This window comes from Panthera tigris, chromosome F2 (assembly GCF_018350195.1).
Source record: "Panthera tigris isolate Pti1 chromosome F2, P.tigris_Pti1_mat1.1, whole genome shotgun sequence".
Classification (NCBI taxonomy): Eukaryota; Metazoa; Chordata; class Mammalia; order Carnivora; family Felidae; genus Panthera; species Panthera tigris.
This window is the reverse complement of record NC_056676.1, coordinates 50304515-50325054: the sequence shown is the minus strand read 5'-3', so window position 1 is coordinate 50325054 and position 20540 is coordinate 50304515. Positions and strand designations below refer to the sequence as shown.

Below are 20540 nucleotides of genomic sequence, written 5' to 3'. Positions count from 1 at the left end.
CTAAAGTATTTTCCACATAGTTGTCCAAATCTATAATAGTACTTAAGTTTTTATATGATTATAACAAAAAATACATTGAATTCTTAACATCTTTACAAGTAACACAGAAATAACAAAATTTTCAGGAAGCGATTCTTATTGCAAAGACATTAATGTGATGTTGATGAGTTTTGAACGTCAAACTCCATAAATTTTGTATTTCATTTCCATATATAGCTTCACAAAATGAATCATTTTTAAAAAGTGGAATAAAGGTAGAGAGAATGCAGAAACCCAGTGACAACTCTGTTGTCACCATTTCCATAGCACAGGATCATTGGCTCTGGTGGGTGACAAAGAATAAAAAAGATACCCCCACACCGCCAAACCCATGTTTGGAATTGAAGGATCTTTGAAAGTTGAGTTCTCTCTTCTTTTCAGGATGACTACAATGAATAGCAAGGGAATTATTTCCATAAAATAATAGATACTGAGCATTTACCATGTTTAAGGAACTGTAGTAGATATAGCAGGATATATATGGAAAAATACAATACTTTTTTGGAAGGAGCATAAAACCCATTTAAGAGAGTAAGTTCACAAATAATGAGAGTGCAAGACAAGGTCCAAGTGCCATAAGAAAGGTACAAAGACTCAGGAGTAAGATAAGACTTTTAATCTGTGCTCCTTTTTACAGGTCACATAGAAGAACATGGACACATCAACCAATTATCTTACAAGATCAGTGGAAGAGTTCTGCTCTCACTTCTCAGACACAAAGAGGGATGGTTCTCAGCCTGCATAGACAAGTAGGCTGTACAGCCTTTTAATATTTTCAAATGCTGTGAACCCTGAACCAAGTGCCCCTCAGCCCAACCCTCCCTGCCCCAGCCCCTGTCTAGTGTGCCCCCTCCTATCTCCCCTAATCCAGAGACTAGGGGTTTACGTCTATTCAGCAAGAGGTTTATGGCATCTGCTCTGATCGGTCAGAGCCCAAGTTGTACCAGTTGTTAAGTACTTTGAAAAGTATGCCCACATATATATGAGTATTGAACTAAAGCTATGCAGGTAGCAGACTGGCATAACTGGACTCATTAAGGATTAGCTCTGGCAGAAAACCCTGATACTTTCTATGAGCTAGTTATTCTCGGCTTGCCCCTTCCTGATGGCCTCAATTGACTCTCTTCCCTCTATGTCCTACTTTGTACTTTGTGCCCCATGAGGCAGAATTCTGTGGACCCCATCACTGGGGCTGCTTTATTCTCTTATTCCTGGGCGGGTTCAATCAATGGGAGGCACTTACAAGATGAGACGATCAGGGAGCAGGAAGAGAGAAGACAGGTACATGTCCTCCAACCCCATCTTTTTTAGGGTCTCCAGTTGGGAGCAATGGCTGTGTTGTACGTGGGCACTCTTAAGCGGCTCATATGCTTCTCCCACACTCCCGCAGTACTATCACTTCCCATGACTCTTCAGATCAGGAGAGCTAACAGCTTCTCACTGTTGCCAGCCATCGGTGCTCCCCATCCCTTGTTGGTTTGGTTTCCTTAACCGTCTCCATACCTTGTACACTGTCTCTTCACCAAACTCTCTTTAGCAAAACCCACTGGCCAAGTTATCAGTTTCCTTCTGGGACCCTTACTGAAGTACTCAATTTCTTCCGAACCTCCTTATGTAATTATGTTCATAGTTTTTTGTCCAGTCATGCGTAGTAAGCTTTCTTTAAACAGAGTCACTTATTGAGCACTGGGTGTTATATGTTAAGTAATGAATCACTAATTTCTACTCCTGAAACTAATTATTACATCATATGTTAACAAATTAGAATTTAAATAAAAACTTAAAAAAAGCAGACTCACTTTTTATAACATACAAACATATTTTTTAATGAAAATTTTATCACTGCTATAAAAGAAAAATCAGGATTAGATGCTCCTAATAGAAGGTAATAATGAACATAAATACAATAAAAATAAAGGTAACATTACTAACTTCTAGATATTGTGTTTATTTAGACTCTGAGTCTCTGGTCTCATTTCCCTGTGATAGAAAGGAAGAGTAACAAGTTATTTAAGTCACAGTAATATGAAGATGAAACATTTTCACTGATCCACAAAGAATACAAAAAGCTTGAAAACCTTCTCACCAAATGATTCAATGCTACTTAATACAATAATCCATGTAGCACCTTAATCTTCTGGTACCTCTAGGATACCAGACCCAATTGGGGGAAATATGACCTTTACAACACTTTATTTTTCATGGACACTGGAGCCCACAGACTGAGTGGAGGTTTAACTCAGGGGAATAACGCAGGGGAATTTACAAAGGAAAATGTCTTCCCCAACAGTGAAGAGTAAAGAATGCAACCTATAACTTTAAACGGTGTCCGTTTCTTCTAAGCACTTTTCTCATGTCTTATGAATCTTGAAACAAGGAAATCTGAGCAAGGTCGGGGGTTGGGGGAGGACTCTGGAGATGATCTGACCCAAATTAGAGAAATTTACTGATTACAAAATCGATGCACAGATAGGGTAACTTATGTATGATCTTAGAGCCACTGTATTTATTTCTGCATCAGTCACCCCTCCCAAACCTTCACATGCTGGACCAATTAAGTGTTTCCCAGTCATCACAGGGGTGATTGATGGAAGCAGCTTTTAGTAGATATCCTTTCCTCAACAAGTAAGAAGCAGGATTATAGGGGAGCATGAAGAGGCATCATAAAGGCCACCACAAACAGCAGTTTATACAAGGTTAGGAATTAAATCTGAGTCTTCTAACTGCCTGTCTAGCATTCTTTCCAAAATATCCTTTCTTGCCTCTCCTATACTCCACCCCCACCAGTTGAGTAGAGAACCATGCATACCTGGAATAGCTGAATAATCCCAGAGCGAGACATACCCAAGCAAGCATGGGACATGCTGTTAAAAATTACATATCCCCCCCCCAAAAAAATTACATATCCAAGGGCTCAGATAGTAGAATTCTGGGTAGAACCATTTGGATAAATTAAGTTCCATATGCAGATATTAACTATATCATCCTGATGGCCACACAAAGGAGTAAATCTTTCTGAATTTTGCTATTACATTTGAATTGCTGGAAACTCGGGATGCCATGCAAAATTTACTCAATTGTGAACATTTATAGTGCATATTTCTGAAGATACAATGAGATATATACTTTCCCTTAAGGACCATATAATCTAGTAAAGGAGTCAGGTAATATGCATAAGAGAAGTAACCACTGATAAAAAACCATAATCAGGGTAATCCATGAATAATTCCAAATGAAAACACATAAGATACAGAAATCCAGAGACCAGAAGCGTAAAATGACATTGACCAATGGAGAACCTAGTACAATTAATTCTGAAGTTCTTCACATTGAAGTCAATGAAATATTTAAGTAGGGGGTTGATATGATCATGTGACACAAATACAATAACCAACATATATTTATTGGGTTTCCATGAACATGTTTTTTTCTCAGACATCTGGTCTTTGGGTCCCCCCTTACTTGTTCTATAACCACAATCTGACTCATGTCTCAGACATTCTTGCCCAAAAACTTTTGTGAGACTATAGTTAAGTCTACTTTGAAATATTTTATTTGGTAAATTACATATTTGGAAGGAAAAATAATGAGAAGTATAGTGGGAAAAAGGGATGTTTCGAAGACTATATTGTGGAGGAATCACAATAATCATGAAAATCAGAAGTTAAAAGAATTCCCCTGAATCTGTAAATGTTTATCTTTATTGAAGAGAGATGAAATAAACCATTCTTTATTAATATATTAAAATAAATTTGGAGTCCCAGGCACTGTGCTGAGCACTAAGAATATAAAACAAAGATGGTTCCGCTTCTCATATAACTTCAGACTAGGACAGAGACAAATCAATAATTGCAATCTTGTGTGGCAAATGCTTTAGTGAGACCAGTTCAAGACGTGACAGGAGCACACAGGGATGACACCTAACCCAGACTTGGTGCAGTAGAAGGTTCCTGGAGGAAAGAGCCAATAACATTTCTGAAATTCTGGAGGCGTTATCTTACATAAAACTGAATTCTGTAGGTTTCATGCCCTGAGGCTCCATGACTGAAAACCATTTCTCAGATTAAAAATGAAAGTCATCTCCCCAAAGAATTCCATATAGAACATTACAGTAATTAAGTTGCTGTGCAGGAAAAATGGTGGTGAAACTGACCACATTTCAATGATGTGAGAGTAGAATCCATACAAAGTTTTAAGATGCTAAGAGAAGTAATTTGAGAACTGCTACTACAGTATGATGGTTGAATGCATGAAGTCATTTCGTTCATTCAGCATAGGCTAAATTTACCCAGGATCATTCTCATCTAATATCTTGGGAAAAAATAGCAGGATGACTACAAATCTCAGCAGACCTTGATGCACACAGAAATTTGGTAAATCACTCAAAATGAAAAAAATATAATTTAGCCTATTAGAGGCTTGATTGAACTAGTAATTTCATATAATAAAATACTTTCATTAAATGTCACTTAACTGCCAGATTGGAACTATTGAGCTTAGATTTCAACTTGCACCAACATCTGGAGCAATACTCAGTATTGATAATCCTGATTCATGGGACAATTTGCTCTAATTTGTTTCATTATGCAGCACATATAATTAGAACTACTGAAAATAAATATTGCAGAGTATTTAGTTAAGGAAACACTGTAAAGATAGTTGATTGTATACAATTAACAGCTCAAAAGAAATTACATTTTGCAACTGTTTTAAGCTATTTTAAAACTGGGTAAATGTGCAATATATATCACATTAAGGAAAATAAACTCAGGACAGGAGAATAGTTTAAAGCCCTTGATCAGTTATTTAATCATGTTTCTTAAAGAAAAAAATGCGAAAAAGGAAAAGATGACCAAAAACATAAGACTGTCATGTGAAGTGACACACATGGGTGCAGAAAACAAAATGGGCTGGAATTAAATTTATATTCATCTCCGTACCTGCACATAAAGATGAATAAAGGCAGAGAACAGGTCTGCACGCTTGGGTTCTATATTAAACCTAAACATGGCTAACATTTCTTGACCACCCCTCAGCACTAGTTAAATGTTTTGTGAACATCACATCAGCCCTGCCATGCAATGTTATCCCTGTATTTCAGAAGAGTAAGCCAAGAGGCAGATATGTGAGAAGATGCCCAGGCATAGTGCTAGCAAGTGGAACATCCAAGAACTGACCCCAAGTCACTCTGACTCCAGCGACCATACTCCAAACCTATTGGGATATTACAGTGAATCTCTATTGATGATCAAGCAACAAAGATAGCTGCTTCTCCTCTCCATATATAATAGGCCTTGTTCCTTCACTATGCTTACATATTAAAATGAAAGATTTAATGGATATAATATTTAGAAGCATTATTTTTCTGAAGGTATACTGTTGGACTTGGAACTCAGTAAAATCAACTACACATAGATGCTTAATCAATTACCATTACTCGCTGATGAGTTATAAAATTAGATCTTGGTTTCATTCTTTTTACCCTAACCTACTGCAGTATCATTACATTTGCTAATTAATTGCCTTCAGCACATTATTTTTATTTAATAACTAAAATATGTCACATTTGTCAACTTTTAGACCCTTCATCTTCCGAGTTTATCTCAGGAAACTAACTCTCATTTTTATGGTAATGTTTTTATCTAATTCATTTTTAATCTTTTTACTAATGAAAAATGAAATGATTAAAAAACAATTTAATCGAATATGAAATCTCTGAATTACTTTTAAGAAAACACTATTTTTTCTCTTCACAATAGGGACTTGCTTCTTTCCCTTTCAATATATTTATTCTCATGGAAAATTTATACACAGAACTTTATTTTGATACTAATCCAACCCCAGCTTCTTTGTGATTTGAATGGAAATGACTTTATTGACCATTGTTTTTTATTTATTTCTATTTTTGATTCTTATATGTTTGAAATCAGTACTCTAAGTAGCTTATGAAAAATGGCATGAATAATTAATAGCCAAGATAATAATGACAAGTTTGTTAAGATACTGCTTCAAAAGCTTTGTTGGTAGGAAAAGGACAAGAAGACAGAAAAGGATGCTAGGAAGAGAACTTCAGAAAGAGCTAGGAATGCATTTGACATCCATTCATTTACTTGCTAAATTCTTTATTCACATACTTTTAAATAGAACTTTCAGTGTATTTTTAGCAAAGCACAAACACATTTAATGGAATAACCACTATATATATCCAGAGACCAATTCATAAAAAGATGAAACAGAATAAATGTCAAGCGGTAACAAAATCTATAATATTTCTAAAATTACGGCTATGGAGTTAATGGTTTTCCATTGCAAGATTAAACTCTTTTGTTGCTCTTTTAAAAGATATCATACATATTTTGTGGGCCCTTCCATTTTCCTTAGTCTAGTTTTCAGAATCAATGAGAGTCCTATAGGGGGAAATTGAAGGTGTTATTGAGCAATATAATACACAGCACAAATGACTCGGGGAAATGCACCAGAATATAGTCTTTCGAACACATGAAACAGAATCTTCAAATTCCATATTAGGTATTGTTGGCAAGGTGGTCAAAGCAGCAGCTCTCCTTGCTAGGCAAAAATAATTTCAAAACCATAAACACCTTTTCACCCAAAGTTAGACATGCCTGTATAAATTAAAGATTTGCCACATACTGAGAAAGCCACTTTTTCAGCACAAATAGCAGCAGTGTTTGCCAGCAGTCATACAAGAAAACAGCCCTCCTCAACCCTGCTCCTTTAATCCATGTAGTTCCTATCAATATTAACCTCTTATAGAAATTCTTGTACAATAAAACTATTGAACTTTCTTGACTAAGAGTGTTACTGTAGCTGTTAGTCATCCCTATAATGTATTTCGCAATCAGCTAAATCATCAAAGTATTTTTTAACAATGAACAGTTCAGAAGTGACAGATCTACTTTCTTGTTCACACTGCTTATCAGAGAATAGATATCACATATGTTTTCCAGGTGCTTCCTATAGTTAGGATACCTTCACAGAAGCCGCTCATGAAAGATAAGGTCATAAAAGAGATGAAAAATGTGTGAGCTTCATACACTTATGGTTTTATCATCAGACAAGATAGCTTTGGTTAAAGGACTGTAACAGTCAAAAACAGAAAACTACAGCTTTGTATTGAAGGGCGAGGACATTTAAGTTTACGATTCAGTTCTGGTTTGCTTTGCCTAATAGCCTCACGATATTGTTGGGCTTAAAACAACTGTTTGGTTATAGATTCATCAAACAAAAGCATCATGTTAAATTAACACTGCATTGTCAAAATTATAGATATGGTTATGTCGCCAGATACAAAAATAAAAATGTACAATTATTATCCCTTTTTGCCAATACCTAAGAAGATACCTAAACATTTCAACCATTTGATAAGAAAAGGTCCATTATTCTATGGACCTCTATAATGGTGTCTGACTTAAGTCTCCCTTAGATGTGCTGTAAGTGTATAAGAAAATGTAGGGTTTTGCCATATTCTGGATAGTTATATTCAGTAGACAGTTATTTTTAAAAATGCATGCGATCTCCTTACTATGTCACTGTTTTGGCAATAACCTTTCATCATATTCCAGAATATGAGCAATTAAACACATCAATAGAATAGAGTCCACATTTATCTGATTATGAATTTTCAGACACTGGATTTCTTGATTTCAGACAATTGTGGATGACAGTGGTGACAGCCATCCAGAGCTAAGTCTGCTACCTGGAGAAGAAGCTCCTCTCTACAGTTAACGGGTAACCACCATAATTTGTGGCATTCTATCACAGCCAGTAAGAGGAAATTATTCAACATACTGATGTTTATGGTAGCTATATTACATAAAAGTCACAGTGTTAATAACTCAGGAATAAAGGACAGTGATTTATAAATTATTTCTACAGTCTTAAACACTTACCCCACATTTGAATATCATCTCCCATGTGAAAAGAGCTTTTCACAAAGTTTAAGTTCACTAAAGATCTGGTACATAAGGGAAATATCCACATGTGATAAAATAAGGCAAATTCTCAGCAGTATATCATTCAAAAATTTCTGCTTATTACTTTTCTCTATGGACACTTGAAAAAAATCAATATATAAGCCAAGTGTGGGAGAATAAAAAAAAAAAAACCTACTTTAAAAAGATTTTTCTAAAATGTGTATCTCAAAGCTTGTATTTAACTATTTTTCCTTATTGTCTCTTCCCTTTCTCCCTACCTACCCCACCCCTGCCCCCAAAAAAACCCTCACTGAACTATTATATTCCATTCAGAAAAGGAGCACGTGGGTGCTGAAGCGTCCGACTTCAGCTCAGGCCATGATCTCACGGTTCATGGGTTCGAGCCCCATGTCGGGCTGTGCTGACAGCTCAGAGCCTGGAGCCTGCTTCGGATTCTGTGTCTCCCTCTCTGTCTGCTCCTCCCCCATTCATGCTCTGTCTCTCAAAAATAAACATTAAAAAAATTTTTTTAAATAAAAAGACAAAGAAGAGGATCCTACACAGTTAAGGCACTTCTTGCTCCAAAGAAGAAAGTAATGCCTGATAATCTGTAAGTGAGGATACTCTCAACTGTAATTTATCTTTTACAGATCTGTTGTTGTATTATCAAGAAACCATCATCCCTTCAGTCTGCTGGCTTCGGTCTTCAAGATTCAAACCCAGCATTCATTTTAGGAAATCATCACCATCAACAACAACACAAAGTAAAGCCAAATCTCACAGTCTCTGAAATGGTCTCTTTAACAAGCCAGCCCCATCTACACAGAAAGACCAAGCCAGTTTAAGATGATGTCTGAACACTGCTTTCCATAGAACCTTATTGTTTATTCCTTCCTCTTTAACAAAATGATTTTTCCAAAGAGGCCTCATAATCCATTTAAGAATATGATTCATAAGCAATTACTCATTACCATAGTGTTCCATTACTACAATATAATTTACTAATTACAAACAGACTTTATTCAAGCCACACATACAAAGTGCTAAAGGCCAACGGAGAATGAATATTCTGGGACAGCAACCAACAGCTTCAGTCTGTATCTGAAGGCCCTTTATCCAACACTAGTTCAGATACCTAATGACAAATGACTCTCAGAGCTCAAAACTAGGGGATAACAGTTATTTCTGCAGATAAATTGAAATTACACCTTACCCCCATTTTCTCTCTCTACTATGGCTTATGGGAAGCTTGGATTTGCATTTAATGCTTCAGCTTTCAAGATATCTATCTTCCTATTTATGCTCCTTCTCGTCATTTCCTATCCTTCACCTTAGGGTCATTGTCATCTCTCTGGCCCACACCTATTTCTCCAGGGTCAACTCACACAACAATCTCCATCACCCTCTTTGCATGTTCATCAGGCTCTTGCCAACCATATGCTGTCCCATCTATCTGAAACATTATTACCTCTTTTTATCTAATTAATGCCTATTCAGCATTAGATGCCAGCTCAAGTATCGTATCCTTAAAGGATACTTTCTCTGACCTTCCTCACTATGTCAAACCACCCTGTACCACTTATGTGATTATTTTAGTAATGCCTGCCTCCCCACTATCATGTAAATTCCAGAATAGCCAGAGGCTTCCCTGTGTTTACTTACATGGTATCCACAGCATGCCCCACAATGTCTGATATAGCACATGTTCAATAAATATTTATCAAACTGGATAAAGTATGCATATTGAGTGAACTGGCTGCATAATGCTTTGAGTCATTAACCCAATAATCAAGTAAAGGCATATAAAATCTATGCCCTTTGCATAAGCTGAAAACCCTTCATAGTAACAGAATTTAGAGCTGGGCATGTGGCCGCCTGATCATAAAGACCACATTTGCCAGCCTCCCTTTTAGTGAGGTGGACCACTCATAAGACTAAGTTCAGGACAAGAGAATAGAAATAGGAGAGTTTTGTGGCAGCTTCCAGGAACCTATCCTTCTAGTTGAATCTAATCCTGATTACGTTTGCATATCTGTGCAATAAAAAGGAAAAAAAAATATTCTAGGTCACATCAGCCTCATTCCAACTCAGATCCAAATCTAGCTTCTACCGCCAGTGGAGAGAGAGAGTCCCACGTATGCTATCACAATACCCATTCAGACTCTTTTTACCACAAGGTCTCCCCACACCACCTCCTCCCTCAGGGCCAGCAAGAGGTCCTTGGCTGCTGGTGATAACGCAGGAAAAACATAGATAGTATCCACAGCATCATCCAGATTTTTAGAAGCGTGGGAGAATTTTTCCCCCTTCTGCTCTAATTTTTAACACAGCACTTTCATGAGTGTCTGTGGTCTCTTTAGGCACAGGGTGACTTATCCCATAATGATAAAAGATTTGGAATTCAGATATCTAAATACCAAGACATTTTGGGAACCTTACTCAAGGTTTTCTAAAAATGATGAATTTGAAACCACACTTCATGCTGGATCATTGCTATCTCCTCTGAGCTCACTCATATTGACCAAAGGTACTAATGGGGGTTGACTCAGGCTTTCTGAAGCCTAAAGCTTACACAGTTTGGGAGGCCCTCCATAAAAGAGGAATACAAAGCCATAATTAGAAAATTAGGTGCAAGGCCTTGGAAGGAGTCTATGCAAGTGAGGAGTTCTAAAGCTCCACTGCGCTGCATTGAACTATCCTGGACGTATCATTTGATATAAAAGTAGCTAAACAACTGCCAAATACACGAAAATGGTAAATTAATATATCTAATATTGCTCTGGCAATGTTAAGTGTAAAGATAAGATTCACATTTTATGTAAATTTTCAAAACTCCTTCCTTTTATTAGTGATCAGAGTTTTTAAGGCTGCTTCGGAGGTTCTTCTGCACAACTGCCAATATTAAAGAGAAAACATCATTCTTCTCTAAGTTGGGTTTTCCTTAGGATACAGGCTATTTTCCTTGTCCATTTCCTTCAGTATCACTCTGTATTTTTGAAGAAATGTTTCTTGTTATGAGTTCCTGTATTTCAGCATTCCGTTTGGTATTCGGCCACCAGGACAGGATAGAGGCGCCCAAGACCCAAGGATTAAATGAGGCAGGTATGTGCTGGTAAATAGCACAATACAAGGAAGCTTGAGAAAGAACACACTCCTTCCTTTATCAGCTCAAACTTAACATTTTTTCCACTCCTTTTAGATAGTCCTTGTCTCACTTATTCATGTTTTCTTTTCCTTACTAGAGGGCTGTATGTTTAAGAAACGAGAACATTCTTTATATATTCCCCTTTTTGCCTCTGTACATGTGTGGTCTGTGCAAACACTCACACATATCAATGCTTCTACAACCAGAAACAAGTAATATAGGTTCTCAGTGTTGTTTAACTAGACTGGACCACAATTCGCATTGAAAAAAAGCTTATCTGAATCAAAAATATACTGTCTTGTGCTAATGCTGTGCAACAAGAGAAATTATATCAAATCCTATTGTTAAATAGGTAGGGGGGCAAGTGTTTTATGTATCTGTAGATTTCTACCTTGATAAATCACTATCTTTAAAAATAATCCTTAAAGAGACCTTCCTTTCTCACTGTCAGAAAAATATAATCACAGCCTACTGTCTGTGCAATTCCACTCTCCATCTCCTACATACGTAAGACGTGGTAAGATACAGCCACTGTCAAGTTTCAGAACAGTTCCTTGTCTAATCTTTCCGCTTCTCCAGATCTCTGATACAGAACCTGTTAGAATGTATTGCTTACTTTTCCAGTTCCTATGTTTATCTCACTTCCACTTGTACCATCTGCTGCACTGCATTTCCTTCAGAAAAGTGAAAAGTTTCCACGGTGCCCAGAGCTTTCCCTGCAAACAATGCCCTCTTCCCCTCTTCCTTCCTTCCTTTCTCCACTTTTTATTTGGTCTCATTTTGTGTTAAGGTCAAGCTGTTTTAAAGAGTTCACTTTGCAAACATTTCTACAGGGCTGAAATTCCGATCCAAATAGTTTTGATGGATTTGTAAACATTCTTGCCATTTGTTACTGGCTTCTGCCCAAGTATACACATTTTGGGTTGTCCCCACTCATTTCAATTACCTGAAAACAACTTCGCAAGAAACGGGCAGTGAGAAACTGTGGCTTATTTTATGCCACCCAATGCGGGTGACATAACCATCCAGTTAGTATAATGAGTCTAAAGAGCATTCAACATAGCCCTCTCATTATGTCAAAATGCCAACTCCACTCACTGCTAAGCTAGTTTATGTTGATACAGAGTCTTGAAAGATGTAACAGAGGAGGCTCTAAATATTTTAAGCACACCTCTCATTCCTTGAACCTTTCTTTTTTATTTCTTTTTCTTAATATATCCCCTTATTCCTGACTGACACATCAGGCTTGATACGTGTTTAATTAGAGAATGCCACATTAAAAATACCTTGGAAAAGTTAGCTTTATACTTCATATGCCCAGGCTTCATCAGACGGGTTCCTGTTCTTCTACAAGAATTATACTGATGGGCACCAGAAAACAAAATCAGTTCTCTATTTTCATAAGTATAATCACCTTAGTTTTCATTTAGTATTAACCTTTAGTAGTTTTGTGACTTTGACCAAGTTACTGACCCTCTGCAAGTCACAGGGGAAAATAGCATCTACCCTGCAGGACAGTAAGTTGATTAGAGATGATTCACGTACAGCAAGATGTCTGACTTTCAGGAGCAGTCAGCAAATGAAAGTTGTTATTACCATTATTATAATTATTATAATTGGTACGTAGTCTCAATGCCAATCTCTGGAATCTCATTGAACTACAAAAAAGAAGCTGAAACAGCAATCTGCATTCGTTATCAGTATTTACTCCATTGGTGTAACACATTCAGTTATTTTTACTTGACCTTTTAAGAACAACAAAAAAATGACTGACTTTATTACTGTAATTAAATTCATCCTACCACAGCTTTCATTTCCTTTTACACCTTCTACATTTAGGCCTACCAGAGATAAAGATTATCCCACCAGGTAGTAGAGGGGCAAGCTATTTAATACTTCCTGTTGCTTCTTAAGTAATAATCAAAACATTGTGAGAAATTTTATGTACTCACAAGGAAATACAAATTTTGTATTAAAAGACACAGAGCTTTGGAAGTCTTATTTGGTATAAACCTGAAATATGTTAGTGCAGAACAAAGGACATTTTCTCAAATCATTTATGCTGTTTAAGGATAAAAAGTAGAAGAGATGCAACTCCTTCTAACAGATCAGTTTCTCTAAAATGATAACATTTTATCTAAGATCATGTGACCAACTGTCAGATTCAAGGTTGTAGAAGACGTTAACTCCATATGGTTAAGATAAATTAGCTTCCCAGGGTTCTCTAATGCTAATGCTATGTTCGTAATGTAAATTTTCCATAAACAGAAAAATAAATTAAGAGTTAGTACATGTAAATGACTGGCAAATATTAATGTACACCTGCATGAATTGTTATGTATATATATATATATTTTAATTAAAAATGGCTATTTATACAATTACAACTTGATCAAAACTACTTCCTTCAAGGAACATGGGCTCTTTATTCATCCAAATATCACTGAGAAAATGTAACAATAAAAGGGCTTATAAATAGGTAGTTCTCCTTTACAGTACTCAGCTAAAATTAATGATTAATTCAGTATCCAGATTAAAAGTGAAAAAAATCAAGCAACATAGATGTTTATTAATACCAGATGTGTGTATATATATACACATATATATACATATATGTGTGTGTGTATGTATACATATGTGTATATATATGTATATACATATGTGTGTGTATATATATACACACACACACCTGGAAATACTACATATATATAATATATATAGTACCATATATATAGTGTGTGTGTGTATATATATATATATATATATATATATACACACACACACATCTGGAAATACTACATACATATAACATATATAGTACCAGGAGGTTAAATAAATTCTTACTCTTCCTGTGACTTGCAACATTTTAGGGAAAACAACCAACTATAGTAAATTTTGCAGGTCAAAAAATGTTCTTTCACTTACAAAAACCTTACACATAAAACCAAAAAGGCGATTCCTCTAAATGGCAAAATATGATTTTGTAAGTAATTTTCCATTTTTATTATCAACAACAATGCTGATGTAAAATAAGAATATAACTAAAATTTGGCCAAATATCTCTTGGCATCTTAAGTAGCCAGGTACAAGCAGAATGAAATAAACTTTGTTATAACATGAAATTATTTAATAAATTATAAGAGAATTTGGTGATTATATATCTTATCAAGTCTTAAATACTTAACAAATATCTTTTGTAGATTGCACAATGAAGATCTGTTGGTGGTCAGCTTACAGACAAAACAATAAATTGAGTTGATCATACGCAAAAAAGTGGTCTACATAATCATATATGATTCATATAAATGATATCATCATGAGTCATTTCAACACCACATAAAATCAATCATTTTGATTTTGTTGAAATTATTATGATGATATATTTGGGATCAGAGATGACGTAGACAGACAAAGCTTGATCTGACTCTTACATATAAAACACTAAGTCGTGGGCAAAATCTGTACACCCTCTGGTCCATCAAAACCAAGAAAATGCTGACTCCCTGTAAGAACAAACTGCCTTCTAATGCTCTCTCATTTTTTCCAATAACTGTAGTTTTAGAAAATATCTTTCAGATTGCAAACAAAAACTGTTTTGGAGATTTTAACATGGCCACAAAAGAATGATAGGTATTATTTTTTTCTTCCAGTCTCATGAGATAAAAATACAAGCAAGGACATAAATACAGCCTCTATGTCTCTATTCTAAAAAAAATGCTCTCCATTTTGCATTGTTACATGACTTACATAAGAAAATGGTACGGATTTTAAAATAAATGTTAAAAAAAAGAAGTACTGGATCCAGGAAAACAGATCCAGGTTTGCCAAGGAACAATAATGTCATGTGGAGGGAGGGGGAGGTGGTGCAGAAGGAAAAAGGGAGGTCCGTGCCAAGCAAAGCTGGGGGCTGTTCAATCAGCTCTATCAGGGCTCCATCAGTGTCTCCACTCCAGCCAAATCCAGAGAAAACAAGGAGTCAAAGATTCAGGTCAATAAGCTTATAGGCGATTTGCACAAACAGTTCCTCCAGCAAGGTAAAAAACAAAGTCATATTGGCTTTTCTTTTTTATTCCTTCTCTTTGAACTCCCTGGTCCAAACACACCCTGGAAATGTCAATGTTATATGCAAGAATTTTAAAAGCTCAGCTTCTTAATCCCGTTAAGAAAAAAGGAACAAAGTTGCCTGTAAGATCTCCTTCTTTATTGAACTCAAAGTGATTATGGAAGAGCCGCCTTTTGCAAATTCTGATTCCAGTTGCCCAAGCATCAGAGGAGGCAAAAACATGTCATTAAAGGCAAAAGTGAGTAGGAAAGAAAGCAACCCAACTGAGAAGGGTTTATGAAATACAAGTAAACAGACTTTCTGAATTGAAAAAAATAATAATAAAATAAAAAGAAAATAGGAAACGACACAGTCAGTGTATATGTTGGACACTGGATTAAATGAAAAACAAGTAGTTACTACTCCCACAACCAAATCTGCATGAAGGTGCGGGGTTTTTTCTTCTTTTCGGTATTAGGAATCTAGATAACATTTTTGTTGCTTTACTTTAACATGGGAAAGGGGGATTAATGCAAATAATCTAAGCTTGGATTTGTTACCAAAGAGAAATCGTACTTTTCCTCAGTTATTTCTTAATTTTTAAACTAAACTACGAAACTACATAAACTGATAGAATTAAAGGGAATGTGGGAGGACATTTCAATGAGTCTGGCAACCTACCGGCAGAAACAGTTAAGCACAATGATAAAACCGACTCAGATACTCACGTCTTCTACTCGTTATCTTTCTGATACAAGGATGTCGCATTGTGGAAGGGAGCAAAGTGACTCATATAATTCTCAAACACCCCAAACTGCTCTTCCGGAACCGACATTAATGAGCTACAGATGGAGTCTCATCAAGCCCTTGGCTAAAGGGATGATTGTGATTGGGGTTATCTGTATCCCCTGACAGCTTCCCCAAATTGCTTGTTTCCATTTCCTACTTTAACCTCTACTTTTTGTAGGCCTTTCTTTTCCAGGTATGTACCAACCTGTCATGACCATGCCTCTTCTCCCAGTTACACCTCAGCTCTCCTCTGTGGCTCTCTCAAGCTTTCCATAGTGGTTGTGAATCCAACAGATTCCTAGAGCAAGTCCCACAGGTAGGACTACACTTCTCCTACTCCCCAGCTCTCTGCTGTCCTCTTCTGGTTTTCCTGCAACACTAACCTCATAGGTACAGCAGATTCGACCCGGACGGAGTACCTGGAAGCTCATTCCCTTTCCTTAGGTCGCTGCTCAAAGTTCGCTCTCCCATCATTCTTACAAAATCTGTCTTGCGTGCGTGCGTGCGCATGTGCACGTGAACGCGCGCGCGCGCACACACACACCCACACACACACCCACACACACCCACGCACCATTCTATTACCCTTACCTGTTTTGCTTTCTAGTGCTCAACATCACCCGTCATATTTTACAATGTGAGTCTGCTTATTTATTGTCTGTCTCTTCCTGAAAATAAGACTGGCTTTTGTCTCCGGCTGTATCCACAGCACCCGAGAAGTGGGTCTGGTACACACTAGATGCTTAAAAATGGGTTGAGTTGTATTGAATTTATCTATTGAACTGCTTCTGCCAACCTGATTAAATATCTGTTTATGTTTGCTTTTGGTTTGGTATTAATTACTTCTGGGGCTAGAGTTAAATCCAAGTCTCAGCAACTCAGGTTTTCTTCTGTTGTCTTTAATATGCTTTGCATTTTTCTATTTTCAAATTTCTTTAAACTTGAAGACCTCTAATATTAGTTCATCTGTCTAGGTTAAGAACTTCCCCTAGTGATTTCTCTGACTATTCTCCAAACACAGATCCTATTATTTAAAGAAAGATTTGTCTCTCTTCCAAAATCAAGTCTGATGGCATCATTTTCCTTTTCAGCCTTTGTTTAGAGATGATATCAGCAGGAAACACTTGGTAAGGACCCTCACTACCTTTTCTAGATAATCAATAATTCAAAGTTCACCTACATATAGTTTCTTTGGAGTTTTCCTTTTTGAATAATAGTAGATTCTCCTAGCCTACAGTGATGTTGACCTGACACTTCTCTTCCTGTTCACATATCCTGTGACATTCTCTTGGAATATATCCCAAGACATGTTTGTTTAATTTCAGTCATTAACAAACTTGGGTATTTCAGTGAGTAACTCCTCCTGCAAATAATCAGTAATAGTAGCCCAGTTTTACAATGGCTCCCTATCAACCCCACCAGGAAACTTACTGTCTCTGAGTTTATCCAAGAATTGCTAATATAGGAGTTCCCACCTGCCAGCAGTAACATACTAAAAACTCCCCCAGTTGCTCTGCAGACCACCTATGTTTCAATTTGTATTAGTTTGGTTAGTTCTAAACATGCATTGATGCACTTCCATGTTTACTATATAAACCAGAAGAAAGGCAGAAAACAAATCACTGAAGCATATAATCCAGTACCACAGGAAACGTGTAGCACTTATGGACCCAGCCTTGATGTCTTCGTCATCTGTAAATTCAAGGAAATAATTCTTGCTTGTTTCCTTCCTCTTGGAGATACTGTAAGGCAAGATGCCAAATGATCTCAACTCAGTGCACAAAAGAGGATGCAAATTTTAAGTATCGCTTTATAGTTTGCTGAAATTTTTAAAATCTAAGGAGAGCAAGCAACTTTAAGAAAAGCATCTTTCAATAAACAGTTCATTTCACTCATTCAAAAGATGAAGAATAGAGATGTGAAACATGCAACTAATTAATACAAAGTAAAAAGTGACCAAAGAAACTTCAACATCATTGTGACGTTCCAATTTTAGGCCTGCAACTCTAACAAGGTTTATTAAAGGTGATCTTTCCCGCTTCTAATTGTGAATATTTAAGGCTTAGATTCACATGATTTAGAATTTTGCACATCTAAACACTGACATAAAATTCTCACCCACATTTTGACATTTCTGTGGAATATCACATTATGGGAGTGATTTGGGTCGTATTTAATCACATGTTTTATAATGACCAGCAATAATATTAATAAATGCTTTGAGACTTGTAAAAAAGCCTGCCCTTTGACAACAAGGAAATAGATAATATCCATATGGAACTGAGGAAAATACCACAACAGTAAGTAGAGAATCATTTGAAACGCTGAAAATATCCTGTGTAATGCAGAAGCTTAATTTCAAAAGGAGGTAGGAACTTTTATTTATGAAAAGCTATGTCTTCATAGATGTACCAAGAGGGCTTTCTTTACCATTTTTTAATAAAAAGGAAAACTACAATGGCATATGGTTCCTTTTATACAACGCAGTTGCTAAAATATGAATGAAGATGTACTGAAATTATACGTGTGTCCTCACTACTCTCCACTCACTACCCAAATACCTTGTTTGAAACACTTAAGATATTCTTTTTAAGTTTATTTATTTATTTTAAGAGAGAGAGAGAGCAGCAGAGGAACAGAAAGAGAAGGAGAGAGAGAGAATTCCAAGCGGGCCTGGGCTCACAAATTTTGAGTTTATGATCTGAGCCAAAACCAAGAGCTGGACACTTAACTGGCTGAGCCACCCAAGCGCCCCAAACACTTCAGAAATTCTATGTTTTTGTGATCAGAGTTTTTAAACTGTTATCCTTTGTTAAGTGCAAACAAAATATCTGATGTTCAAAAGTGTTACCCCTGGAACTCAGTAAAGGAACCATGTCATTGCTAGATTTTAATCATGGCTACTAGATCTTTAGATGAAGAAATAATAACCCAATATAACATAATCCAAATAATCCAATTTATTTTCAGATAGATAGATAGATGGACATACACAATTTTTGAGTTGTTATAAGTGACTTAAAATATATGCAAAAATATGTTTCATCACTGAAACATTTTTCTTCAGGTGAACAGTTCTTATACGCTCCTTCATCCTGACAGTGGCATCATTAACCATTGAAATACTTATACTCTTTTAATGCCAAACCTATCTTCTTCCCTACAATTGGAAAAAAAAAAAAACGTAATTGGGTGTCATTGAGACTAATATGTGAATTTCTACAGAAAGATTAGTTTCTAATTTTCCAGAGAGAAAAACTTTTCTCTTCCTATTGTAGCTAATCAACTTAAGTGAAAAACAGATGGAATCCCTATCATGACCTCAAGGGGATACAATATCTGTCAAAGAGCTGTCTCTCTTTTCCGCCAGTTCCTACTGACTTCAGTGAACATCTCCTGGTCTCACATTTTATGAGAGTAAAATAATGAAATTTTTTCCCTATTAAATAAGATGACAGCAATCTGCAATAGTAACAGTAGTATTTATCCTGAAAAATATTATGTGAAAATGACAATTCTTTTTTCCACCCATCATTACTTGCTAGTTTCAAACTAAACATTCGAAAGTTATATTTATACTATGTAATACATTAATTATATGTATAATTTTATATTAATTCACTTTAATTATATATTTAGCTATATATATATTATATATATATATTTTTTCCCCCTCCCCAGATACTACCAACTTAAATTTTGGAGTTCTATATTCTTTTGTCAGGCATAGCCCTTAATCAATCATCATCCCAAAATGTAGTCTAGTAATAACTATCACTACTGCTTCTCTGGATTAATTATGTTGGCAAAAATGGTCTGAATCCACACATTGTTTCTTACAAGAAGAGTAAATGGCACACGCTAACTATTGATTCCTTCTACTTACTGTAACATAAGGCATGTGCTCTACGATGCACTTAAGAATATATTCCCTCACAGGGGCGCCTGGGTGGCTCAGTTGGTTAAGCTTTTCACTTCAGCTCAGGTCATGATCTCACCGTTGGTGAGTTCGAGACCCGCGTCGGGCTCTGTGCTGACCACTCAGAGGCTGGAGCCTGCTTTGGATTCTGTGTCTCCCTCTGTCTCTGCCCCTCCCCTGCTCATGCTCTGTCTCCCTCTGTCTCAAAAACAAATAAAAAAAATTCAAAAAAATTTAAAAAGAGAATATATTACCTGACAAAGAGGGAAAATGAGAGGTCTGCAAATACAGATCTAAAAACTTCATTTCCAGCCAGCTTTTACATGTATTGCCGTGGCTACTATGATCAAGAAATGGTTCCAGCATCCAGAAGAGCTAAGCAAAATATTAACTTGGTCCGAACTAAGTCAACACTGCCGAAGAAGGACTACTCTGTCCATATCACTCTCATTTTCAACCAAAAGTCTCCAATGTAGGAGACAAGGACCAGGTTCAAAGTCACCTTGAGGCCTATAGGAGTTAAAGATTGAGGAGATTTTCTAAACTTCAGGGTGGCCAGGTGCTAATGCCGCAATTCCATTTCCATAGTTTTCAAAGTTCTACTGACCACAGGGATAAGAACTGGCTGACTTCTTTTGTTTCTAACACACTAGCACCAGGAGAAAGTCACAC

At 36.4% G+C, this 20540-nt stretch overlaps 1 protein-coding gene across 2 annotated transcripts in view; it reads right to left on the bottom strand.

Moving 5' to 3' along the window:
* The window catches only part of ZFPM2 (zinc finger protein, FOG family member 2), a 466243-nt gene that overhangs the window by 348021 nt on the left and 97682 nt on the right, over positions 1-20540 (bottom strand). The window lies entirely within an intron of this gene.